Here is a 13,014-nt window from a genome sequence, read left to right as displayed (position 1 = left end):
CTCTGGATACTGCAGAAACTTGACCATATATTTGTTTTCTTTCTCTTAGGTAGCTTTTGATTCATGGCACTAGCTGCCTTTTACCCACACAAAGTGCTTCCTCCATAATATATGAAAAGATTTGATACACAAATGCACCTCATTTATGACCCCACCAAAATTTCAGAAGACAGGGGCATTCTCCTTCTCCCCACAGGTCCCATTAGTTACCATTGTGCAGAAGTAACACCACCTTCATCCCGAAGGACCACAGAGGGCAGGCATTAACTCTCTTTTCTCAGGGCAGCCAGCTCCTGGACGGCAGCCGGCAGGCACCGGGGAGGCGTTACACAGGAACTCCCAGAGGTGATGAACAACAGCTCCTCCAGGCAATGCCAGAGGAACAACCAGGGTTAATACTAGGGGACACTCATGGATCATTAGTGGGGAGGGAGGAAAAGTCTGGGTTTTTTGGTTTGTAAGAGTATGTATAACTTACTAGAAAGGCCGAGGGGGAACCTCATCACAGCCTACAGCTTCCTCAGGGGGGGCAGTGGAGGGGCAGGTGCTCATCTCCTCTGGTGACCAGCAACAGGACACAAGGAAATGGGATGAAGATGCATCAGGGCAAGTTCTGACTGGACATTAGGAAAAGGCTCTTCACTGATAGGGTGGTTGGTCCCTGGAACAGGCTCCCCAGGGAAGTGGTCACGGCACTAAGCCTGTCAGAGTTCAGAGTGTCTGGATGATGATTGTAGTCATGTGGTTTAGTTTTATCTAGCCCTGCAAGGAGCAGGGAGTCGGACTCAATGATCCTTATGGGTCTCTTCCAGCTTGAGATAGTCTCTGATTATGTGGCCCGTTGAGTGTAGAATTAATTTGGTTATGGTGGAGGACAGCAAGTGGTGAGCAAAGCCATGTAGATTCTGGAGTTGGTGTGAATTACCCATCTAGGGCTGTCTAAATGCGCAGAGATAGAGGGTGAGAGAATGAAGGACTGGCCACTGTAGTTTTAGTGATCAGCAGTCAAGCAAAGAGGACTATAGGGGTAACAGTCCAGGCTAAAACAAAGGACAGTGCCTTAGGGTAACTGTGTGACACACAGGATGCCCAAGGAGGAGATGATCCTAGAAGCAGACAGATGGCCGTGGAGGCAAAAAAGGAGGTCATGCTGTCAGTACAAATCCTTGTTTGCAATATGTTTTTCCACTCTAACTGAAAGCATCTAAAAACCCGTGTAGTTGAGTAATACATTCTAGACCGGTCCAAAAGGATGGCAAGAATAGCTGCAAGAGCTGCTGCTGGTCATTTGCTTCAATCTTTCAGCCCATCAAACCTCAAGAGCTCTGACTATTCTATTGACCAGAACTGGAAGAATCATGGTTACAACCCACTGTGCTGAAATCAGAGACCAAGTATCAGGTCAGTGCAACCCAGGTTCTCCTCTCTGTGAAATACAGTCACCTAGGCCAGAGCCCTGAAGAGTCATCTGTCAAGGGAGAGACTGTGCTGAAGTCAGTCATGATGAACATAACGGCCACAAAAGTGATCAAAGGACCAGCACATCTGATGAAAGGAAGGCTGAGGGCTGGGACTGTTTAGCCCGGAAAAGCAAGCTCAGGAGAGGGATCTTACCAGTGTTTGTACACACCTGAGGTCAGGGTGTAAAGTCTGGGCTGCTGAGCTCTCAAGGCCTTGCCATAGAGAGGATCCAGACTGTTCATCTGACCAATCCTCTCCCCACCCAGGGACCATTCTTTATTCCTCATTACCTCCCCTGTCCTTCGCACAGCACACCTTTTGTCTCCTTTGTCCCTAAGATTATTTGGGCTTACCAGGCCAAGTTCTACCTGTAAAGCGATCACCAATAGTACACTGATAAAGAATACCAAAGTTTCACAGTCTAGACATGTTACCAATGCACACAAGCCACAGTGATTAAAAACCAACTCTTCCTAACTTTTCGATCTCTCACTTGGTATTATGAACATAACTCTTCAGGGTGGCACTTCTTACAGAAAGATCCTAGATATCACTATGGTTCAGCACCTTTTGCTACACCCTAGCAAAGTTGAGCCTTATACCACACGGGCTTCCTGATGCTCTATTGAAAAAAGTCCACCTCTTAAGACAGTCAAACCACGCAGAAGGGCTCACAGAGTGCATGTATTTGCATAATTACCATGAGGGTTCTCAGAGTGCATGTATTTGCATAATTAACATGAGCTAGTGCAAGCTGAAAGACTGCCATTTCCTTCATTCTGAAATGACATCATGATGTTGAGATAGTAACCGATTCTTTCATTCTAAGGCCGTGAAGTCTCCAACTGCAGCTTCTTCAGTGCCAATGGGAGAAAAAGGATCCAGCCCCAAATGGTGTCCATTCAGAGAAAATGAAACAACACATTCATTCATAAACACTCAAGGACTGTACCGAGTACAGCAAGCTGCAGCTCCCGGGGAGAGAGATTAGAAAGACTACAAGAAAGGGAGGAAAGGCCCTGTCTGGGCAAATACACCCTCCTATCTCCTACCACAACACGCACCCACCTCTCCCCAGGACCCAGGAAGCCCTGTGCTGTTCAGCAGTGAGGGAGAGGCGTAGATGTATCCTTGCTGGAAGCAGCGTCCCACCCCCAGCACCCAAAGGGCACAGAGCTGCTGAACTCCTTCCTCAGCGTGCAAACTGAAGAGCATACAGCTGGTGGGACCAGCTCTGGCTGGTGGGCATTTGGAAGCTCTGCTAGTCAAATGGGCTTGGGAGTTAAAAAATAAACACAAAGATTGCTTTGGCAGCCAGTACACTGCAAATTCATCATTCAGCAGCTCCTTACCTACAGCCCTGTGCATCTCTGAAACATCTCCCAGCTCCTCTGTACCTGGGCACCCTCACTGTGCTGCGGGAGTAACAGCCCTGACCTGTCACAACGGGTCAGAGGGATGTACCAATCCCCGAGACACGCTTCGGCGATTGCACAGGTGCGGGCAGAGGTGTGGGCAATCTGTGGGTGACCACTGCACCACCAGTTCATACTGGAACGTGCTCCAGAGAGGCACGAGGAAAGCTGACACACAGCCTTCCCGCTTCTGTGCACTCAAACTGTTCAAGAGGAGAGTCCTCAATAAATTTAAGAAGAAACCGCTCCACAGAGGGGTGGGCTGAAGAGATTCTGAACAGTGTGTGGGTTCTAGAAAGGAAAGATTCTGAACAAATTCAATTTTAAAGGAAACTGTAATCTCCTCCTCTTGGCAGAGGCAGAGCACCTGTACAGGGCCTGGCCCTGCACAAGCAGCTGCAGCTGCCACAGCCACAAATGCAGCCTGGGAAGCGGATGGCCGTGTCTCGCTCGGGCTTGACCTTTAGAGGACAAATGGGGTCCAGAACGTGTTGGCATCTGCCTCTGCCCTGGCCGAGAGAAGCAGGCTGTCTCCACTTCTGGGAGCTTCACCACGGAGCAGCCGGCCACCATCACATTCCAAGTTACAGCCCACTGCCAAACGCGATCGCCCTGACACCAGGAGAGCTGCTGGGCCACCTCCTCAGGCCCAGAGAGAGGAGGACCCACAGTCTCCACTGGTTTCCACAGGCTGTAAGTTAGATGCCAAAGCTGATGTAGTGCTTATATTGGCTGCAACACTGAATTGTTTTACTAACAAATTGTCCTTGAAAAACATTTCTTTTTGTTTCAAAGCAAAAAATGAAGGTTTTTAGATTACAACATATTTGTTAGAGTGAAATAACAGCTAAAATTATTGCTAAAAGCAATTAAAGATTTTTTTTTCTTAAACTTGCAGTAACCCCTTGTTTATTTTTACTTCTCTTTCTTTTCCCTAAAAACTTTGAGACAGTTATTTTCAAGATACTCTATGTATTTACATACAAGGAATCCCAGGTTCCCAGTTCTTTTTTTTTTTTTTTTTTCAGACAGCAATGGCTGTATTGGGTTCAGCATATCTTTTGACTGAGAAGATATGATAAGGTCATTGCACTTCCTCAGTTGAAATCTCTTTGTTCTTTCTTGCCAAGACCACTTTGCTCTCTGGGCTCCTGGGTTTATTTTTTCATTCATCTTAACTGTTTGAAACACCTTCCAATTTGTTATTGTTCATGCCTGTGATCAAAATGCTGTTTACATCCCAAACCTAGTGTGCCTTAAAGGAGTATTAAGGAAAGTGGAAGAGTGTTGCTCAGAGCAGCTCCCCAGCCGTGGCTGCTGCTGACCTCCAGCCTGGGAAAAGGCCCCCCAGGGCAACCAGCCCCAGGGGACTCCATGGGCTTCAACGGCCGGAGCAGCTGCAAGGGCAACCACCGAGAATCAAAAACTGGGCCCCAGCACTACGCCACTGCTCCTGCTAAGACAAGAGACTCTGACCTGCAGCTGCAGGCCTATATCCAGGGGAGGACAGAGCCCCAGCGGCGGGGCGGCAGGAGAGGGGTGGGCTCTGGCTCCCACCCTGCTGGGAACGGAGCGGGATTGCTCCCCACCCCGCCGCCGGAGATCGTCTCTTTTGTGCGCAGTCGAAACACCCACTAGCACAGAGACATGAACGGGACCTTCACACATCTGCGTCCCAAACACCAGGCTGTATAGTGACTGTCTTTGCTCCCTCCCCCAACAACTCTAAAGAATAATTAGTTAATTATGCAAGTCACAGCTATCCCCACAGGGGACACAAAGAACCTTGGGCTGGCAGTGCCCTGTGGTTAGGGAGGCATCTTTGCTTTGGTGCAGCCCTAAATCTGTGTGTTCATTCCAGCTCAGGAATTCAAACCCGACCTCTAACAGGCCGGTGGACACCCTTGGATGTGTTTTCCAGAACGACATGACATTTCTGACTCTGTTGCTCCTTACTTTTTAATGGTAGTGTTGTGTCAGATGAGACAAGACTTACAGGCAAGATAATGGAGAAACACCAGGTGAGGGCTACAGCTAGAGCTTGGTGTAAACTGCCCAGAAAAGACTTTAGAGATATTTTGAGTGCTAGGTGGGTGGCTGCAGTACAAACTGGTGTCTAACTGTTGGATACAGGTTCTGCAGGGCTGGGGCAATCCCAGTAGTTCTGGGCACAGCCAGCTCTTTGTTTCTTTTCCAGAGATGAGCAGAGCACCACTCTGGGTGAGTACAGCAGAAAAGGCTGTCCCACAGCCTCCTCCCCCAACTTGTATTCACAACACGTGACAGCTGCAGTAACTATTTATTATAATAAAGACATTATTAGGAAAGTGCTATAGTTTTGGCTTTCTAGTGTGATTCAACAGCTGAGAACGATGAGGAACTGGCTTCAGGCAGCACTTTGTGGTCCACCAGCAAGTGTTCTCCCTCTCATGGTCTGAAAAAGTCTACAGTAAAGATTTATTTCATATACTTGCTACTTTTAGGTCTCCAAACACTCTGCAAAAATAGAAAAATAAGTATCTATTTATTTATCAGTGGCTAAATCTTCTATCTCCTTAGAGATTTTCTGTGATGATTTTCTCTTAACTAAAGAAAACCACTGTGTAATAGCAAAGGGAAAATATATTTTTAGAGTGAAAAAAAAAAAAAAAGCTAAAAATTGAGAGGCCAGAAGCTGTAGTAAAGTGCTGAGTCCCTGTAAGGGAAGGCTAGGGCAAAGATAGGCGCTGTCCTGTGGAGCAACAGAAAGGAGCCTGCAAGCAATCACCAAATGGGTCACAGACACAACCACATGGGACATAAACCGAGGCATTTTATACTGGGAGGTTGTAGGCACTTGCCACATTGCGGGAGATACTCCTCCTAACCATTTGCCTGTGTCTTCCTATCTCCCCTCCTCCCTGTGATATTTTCATGTCATCTACAGCTCCTCTCCCAGGCAACTTCTATTTCTATACTGTGCCAACCATAGCAACCATCTCATTGCTTCCTAATTGCACATACTGTCTCACTTTTATGCTAAAGAGCAATTTGATAGCTCAGCCATTTTAGAACCACTAACTGAAGACACAGATGTTCACTTTGGAAACAGCTGTATCTATTTCCAGAAGTTACTGCTTCTGTCCGTTAAGTGCCCCTCAACTGGGAGGGGGCACCACTGCTGAGCTACATTAACAGGTAAGAAGTGCACTTCTACCCTTTGTCAGGTGCAGAACCGGTCACAGGAGATTCTGTTCCCTTCAGTAGCTTTGCTGACTCAAGCTAGCCTTGCACCCTTTTGCTGTTAAACAGTCCGTGGCATTCACGTGAATCAAGAACACAGCTCTTACATGGGGGCATTATCTCCAGCTGTGAGGAGCTGGAGCAGTAACTTCTTAAATGTCTCCAGCTAACCCCACAAAAGGAAACCTAAACACACCTTAAGATACCCTCTCATCTGCTGCCCTCACTCCCCTGACCCCTGGCAGACTTACAGATGGTCCCTTTGGAAACCAAATTAATGTTTCATGTTCTCCTCATCAGTGGGACTTTAGCTGTGATTTGCTGCCAGCCCCTGAACAGAGGCTCCCACAAAACTGTTCCTGGTGGCACTGAGGCGGATGCCCTGCTCCAGATTCCAGGGCTGAAGACTCCTGTAAGTTGCAGAGCTGGACAGCTTCTGATTTCTTAATTTTAATAAGAAAATGCATCACAGGATACATGTTATTACAACCAGAACATAGCACAAACTCAAAAAACTTGCATGTTTCTCCTAGTTTTGAAGTATCTGGGTAATGCTGATTCTGACTGACCTAGAGGTACAGCTCATGATCTGTCCTATTTCTCTCTTTGATTTATTTTTTTTTTTTTTGGTTGGACAACTGATCAATATGAAATGTGAAGCAAACTGCCTGAGGCAGAGAGAGCTTAGTCGTATCAAGGAGGGGGTGGCTGTCACAAATAAGGAAATAATTCTGAGATTTCCTCCTGTTTGCCTATTAAGATGCCAAATTTCTGGCGAGAGGCTCCTGCCTCTGATTTCTAGCATCTGTTTAAACTCCTCAAACCTCCTTCCTGTTCCATACCGTTAACAGTCTCGTTCTAAGTAGCTTTTTTTCCATCTCACCTGCTTGTTTTGAAGATGACCTGCTGAATGTCATCTTTGTTTAAGATACGGATATTAAACCAGGTGTGGACTCTGTGTGGCTGGGGTGGTAAAGCACAGAAGGACTGAGCCCTTGAGAAAAAGCAGCTGTCCTCTGCCAACATCGTTCTTTGCTGCGTTATGACTTTGCACTCTTGGATCTAGTTGCCACTGGACAGATTCTCTTCATGGTCTGGATTCCTGGGATTTGATTTACAGCATGGAGTACAGTGACAATGAATAGGATACAGAAAGTTATTCCAAAGTGCAGAGATTCAAGACCTTCTGTTCCTTCTGCTAGCAAATGCAGGCCTTGCCTGTTCAGCATTGAAAAATAAGAGACATTTGGGAGAAGCTGAGGAGGTTTCTAGCACATTAAGGACATCTTATCCCAATACTGGTGAAAAGTCAACTCGGCCACTGCCTCTCACCAGTCTGCCTCGTGCTGAGCTCACTGAAGTCTCACTTTCTAGCAGGAGCCCCTACTTCTTAATGCCACCCAGTCTAGCCAAGCCTTTCAACCTGCAGATTACACAGTGGAACCAGGGACTGAGATGGGAGAATAAAAAGGACTAGAAGAGGCCTCCACCACCACGAGCACTTTTGTCTCAGGGTCTCTCACTTGTTCAGCTCCCTCGGACCCATGCACGCACAGAACCTTTCTGTGCTCCCCCATCTCCCTCTTCCTTGATGATGGTCTTTGCCTTTGAATATGGACCAACAGCATGAAAGAAACCCCATAACAATTAGAACTCCCATGCAAATCTAGCAATCAGAAACTGGGCTAAAACATATTGTGCTCATACCTACCAGCCTGCAAGCTGGTTCTTCAAAAAGATGCCAGACAGATCAAAGACACAGAGGACCACGCTATCCAAGGTTTTCTTACCGTGGGAAGGAGTCATATTTGTTTGAAGTCAATTACTTCTTATATGGCCTGGGCAGTGTTCACATTTCTGTCCAAGTACTGCAACCTACCCCTCTTAAACCATTCTAGGGAGCTTTTCAGAACATAAATCTAGTCAACCAGAAGGTAATCACTGGCTTCTTGCCCACTTCTCCTCTAAGATAGCTATTAGCACCTTGAGTGCCTGTTGACAGATTGACATTCCTCAGGCAACATTCAAAAGAGAGATACCAATGGCCTTCTCCATCCAGTTTTCTTCTGAATTAAGAATTTGGCACTGGAGCTGAACAGTGAGTGGCAGAGGCAAGATGTTGGATCCCAGTGAAATAAAGGTTAGCTGCAGCAAGTGCAAAAGCAATTAACTTAATCTCCTAACTTGAAAGTGAATAGAGGAAACAAACAATTCAGACTTGCCTGTTATGCTGCTATGATTTTTTAGCACAATCTATTTGTAGCTATAGCGTGTTGTAAAAAACAGCACTAAGTTTTTACAGCCTTCATCTTTTCACTAGAAACTACCAAAAGGACTTTCCTCAAGACTACCAAAACATACGGAAAGCAAATGCCAGCATAAAACCTAGCAAATGCCAGCCCACCCTTGCAGTGGTGCCACGCAGCTGCTGGCCAAGTCTCCAGGTAGGAGCCAAGGCTACAGCTGCGCTGCTCATGTCCTGCCAGCTGGTACCATGGCCAGTATCCCAGAGGCAGGAATGGCCTCTCCTGTCCAACCTTAAAAAAGCTACAAGAGTTTCAGGTCAGATATTCTATCCACATATTCAATAACAACCATTTCTTAAGCCACTGCTGCCTGAGGAATTTACCTGACTCCCAGGGAATCAGAGGAGCCTTTCCCATAGGAGCCTTTCCCATAGGAGGGGTCTGAAATTGTCTTGCTGTGTCTAGGCTCTATGATTTGTTTTCACCTTTCCTTCACACTAAAGACAACGAGACAGATTTCCATGTGCCTGACTGGTGACTATAGATGAGTTCTCCTTCTATTGCACCTTCTTCTCCAGGATCTCAAAAGTTATTACACATTTACAGAAGATTTTCTTGTTTCGGAGAATGTCAGTAACACAAAGAACCTTATATACCTGGTCAAACTGTGAACCCAGGGCCCTGAGGCAGGTTCTAGTAAATTGCCAGACTTTGGCGCTTTGCAAGAGGGCTCATGACAGACAATATGTGCCAAGAGACACACAGGTTGTTCAGTAGGGCATACTGATAACAGACATGCTTATTAAATCCTAGCCCCTCTGTGACTTACACGCCTCCTTCCATTTGAGATTCTCAACCTTCATCCTCTTCAAGGAAATATCTGAGCCTTTACTTTCAAAAGCAATGGAAGAGCTCATTCATTTCATTCAAAACACAGAAACTGGGATGATGATGCTTTTCAGAAAGGTGGAAGTAAATCAAAACTGCATTTCCCATTAAAAAAAAAAAAAATCTGATCCAGTATTATTCTACATGTTTGAGAGATCAGTCCAGCAAGACTTGAGAGCCCGTCTCAGGAGAACCAAAAACCTGCTGGCCAAGGACACCAATGCTCATCTGTGAATAAAGCCTTGGAAGGACAGAGATTTCCTGACAGCTCCATACACAACTAATTGTTCCATTAGTACTAACTTTCGAGATCCTGGAGAGGAAGGCTTGACAGGAGAAGAACTGATCTACAGTCACTAGTCAACACATACAGAAATTTATTTACATTTATTTAGTGTGAAGGAAACGTAGAAACAAGCCACAGAGCTTAGGCACAGCAAGACACAGAAATAACGAAGACTGCTTTTTATGTGTCCACCCTGCACTGTCCCACTGTGATAATCCTGGCTCCCTCCACGTCCCCTGCGGTGCACTGCAATACCCCCAGTTCCTCTCATGACTCACAACTACCAACTGGTCAAGCGGCAGTGAGCTTGGAGACAGACGTGAACTGCCCGAGGGCTGGGGGTAGGTAAGCAATGGCTGCCCAGGCAGCAGCAGAATGCGTATGATCCAGGGAAAGCACCAATTTGGATCACCGTCCTCTACTGCCCCACCAACTTTCACAAAACTGGTAGAAACTTGTTACTTTTAATGCTTTAGCAGAAGGGAAAGTGTTTACTCCAGACTAACACAAAGCGTGTGTATTTGTAAGAGGAACTCATACTAGTCAACCAAGCACCTCTAAGGGATGGAGAAAAAACTAATACAAAATGAGAAGTTAAAACCAAAGTAGCTCAATACTTTCTCTAGTCTTTCCTGCCAACAGCTTTGAGGCTTGTGCTGGAGTCCAGAAAGACACTGTCCTGTAGGTAACTCAGGATTTTTTAGGGGAAGAAAAATTAATCCTCTTTTTCCATCTCAGTAAATCCTCCCCAGAATAATTTCTAAGCATTCATTTACACATAACTCACTCTCTTTCCTCCACTGCACAGTTACTGGGCTGATAGATCATCTCTATGACCTCCCTCTCTTCCCCAGTTACTTTTCCCCAGTGAACACATGGGCGAGCAGACACACCCTTCAACTGGAGGTAGCGACTGCCAAGTGCCTGTGTGCTCACCAGACAATCTCACCTTCTCTGACCACCTCTTGCACCTCCCTTCAAGGGCCTGGAGGTCTCTCTTTGCCTGTGACAAGACACAGAGCACTCTTGGCTGTGCTAGCCACGAGGCCACAAGCAGCACCTGCCCGGATCTCTGTGCTCTGACACCTCTCACAAAGATACACTGCTGAACCCTTATTTGGCTCTTGGCTGCTTCTGCTTTCGCAAGATGCAGCTACCCCAGGAGCTACCTGGGATGGTCTGTGAGGAACACGTACAAGGAGCTCAAGACCACATCCTACAGAAGCTTGTGCTGAGGAACCCCTCTTCCAGCCCTACTCTGGCATCTACCTGCACTCCTTTGACACCCTGCACCCCTTGTTCACAGCTTCCCTGCTTTCACCAGAGGGCCTGTGCAGGCTACTGCTCACCACGCTCCTGCACCCAAGGCCACCACCCATTGACTATCATATCTGCTGAGGGGTGACTCAGGTATGCCAACAACAGAGACACAAGGAAGTGGGGCAAAAAGACATGACACCACATGGACTGATTTGTCAGGAAAGAAACTGCTGCAAAGCTACACATCTCTCTGTCTACAGAATGTGAGCAGGGCGGAGGACCTGACAGTCTGGCCTTGACAGATCGCAGGAAAGAAGGGGAGGAAGAAAAAGGTTCCTGGCCTGTATAGGATAGCTACTTGCTGGAGAAAGCCTAAGGACAGACATGCAGTCTGGTCGCAGCCAACCAGCACGGAGCCATCAAGCAGACAGGGAGGGTACTGACCTTGTACAGCCAAAGGCCCCCTCCCCATCAGAAGAAAGAGGAATCCCTGCCATGCTGGAACGGTGCCCAGCCTGCAGGGCTGCTCACAGTGGAACCAGAGCTACTTGGAATAGAAACAGCCTCGTCTCTGAGATCAGAGAGTTTAAACTGGAGCTTGTTTTTTCTGCAGTCATAAGCCAGCAGGCACCAGCTGCAGAATTTGCCGCAGTGTGTGTGTGTGCGCGTGTGTTCCTGCGTGTGCGAGTGTGCAGCAGCCACGCTCCTCCCCTCCCAGCTCACTGTCTGATAAATGTGTACAACTCCCTCTTTTTTCCCCTCCCTTCATCACCGACAGTCCCACTCTGATCATTCTCAGCCCCCTCTCTTCTCTATTATGAAAGCTTTTGTTGGCATCACTACTGACTTCTTTTCACTGCTCCCTTCCTGGTCAATGAGGCTTGCCTCTCCTCCTCCCTCTTACCCAAAACAGCAGCGTCTGACAGATATTCCTAGTCATGTACCCTGGTCTGTGCAATGTGCCAAACCTTGCTCCAGCTCCTCCAGCTCTATCCCCGGGAGGTAAAAGGCCCTATTCTGAAACACTTCGACACATTTTAGCATTAGTGTACAGATGATTTAACACTTCTAAGATGTCTGCTAGTGGCAACACTAAAGGATGCCAAAGATACCCTATGAAAATAGATCCCCACGTGTCTGCGGGCTGCAAAGGTGTCAGCACCACACAGTTCCACTGGTGATACAGGAGAGCTGATCATAAAGGGGGAAGATGGCCCCTTGCACCTCTGTGCTACATGGGAAATGTAACAGGGTAAGGGATGACAAAGGACCACTGCTAGGAAAAAGAAAGCACTTTACTATTCTTGTTTCTAAAGGACAAAATCCCTCCCTGGAGCCTACTAGGATGAAACTCAGCTCCAAGCCTAGCCACATCTCCTCTCCTCTGCTGCCCTAGAAAGGCTGCATCGCTCACACATTACAAGAACCTTCTCTTTTTCCTCCCCCACTAACTGGGCACATTTGGATGCTTTTTGGCTTCCTGTAGTGGAAGAATGTAGTGTTGAGCAGCTCGAAGCCAGACTTCAGCTACTTCAAGACTACTCATGTGTGGGTGTGCAGCACCAGAGGAAAGAGAAATTGCAAAAGGGGCCCTGTATCTCTCTTCCATTTAATCAGCAGTATGACAGGCCACCTTAACAGCCCTCCCCCCTCCTGACTGGCATTAGCCTCATTCCAGCATCAACGGGAGCTGAGCAGTGATACAGGCATTAATACTGGCTTTTGCCAAGCCCTGCCCAAAGGGAGCATCTGTGAGATGCCTTGTGCCACCTCCGCCCTTCTCCCATGGCACACCATCTTCAGGGCTAAACCGTAACGCTGCAGGGCTCCTGAAGTCCCTGACAGGCAGAATGTCTTCTCCAGACCCATCTTCATACATCCTTCCGTGTCTGAGCCCCTGCACGAGCGCAGTGAACAGCTGAGCAGCTCGGGAATTCCGCCGCTGTTCCTACACTCGGGACACGAGCAGCCAAGAAGGGGCGAGGTCCTCAGATCAAGAAAAGCCAAGCTCCGTCCGCAGCCACCTCTCCCTCCTGTCACTGGTCCTCTCCCCTCGCCCCTCCCCGCTCCCACAGGATCCAATTCCCGGGAAAGAAACGCGCACCCGCTCCAGCCCGCTCCGCGAAGATTTCTTCAGGACCCCCCTGCAACGGCAGCGCCGACCCAGCAACCGCCCCGAGCCGGGGCTGGGCTTGCCCGGTACCGGGGTTTACAGCCGCGGCCGCCCGGCCTTCCT

The 13,014-nt window shown here is 47.8% G+C and overlaps 1 protein-coding gene across 2 annotated transcripts in view; it reads right to left on the bottom strand.

Annotated features, from left to right (window-relative positions):
• The window catches only part of MAP1A (microtubule associated protein 1A), a 58,154-nt gene that overhangs the window by 21,283 nt on the left and 23,857 nt on the right, over positions 1–13,014 (bottom strand). The gene's annotated exons all lie outside the window — the stretch shown is intronic.

Source organism: Athene cunicularia, assembly GCF_003259725.1.
Source record: "Athene cunicularia isolate RWA chromosome 10 unlocalized genomic scaffold, athCun1 chr10_part1, whole genome shotgun sequence".
Lineage (NCBI taxonomy): Eukaryota > Metazoa > Chordata > Aves > Strigiformes > Strigidae > Athene > Athene cunicularia.
Note: the sequence above shows the minus strand (reverse complement) of the source record. Positions and strands in the feature narration are given on the sequence as shown.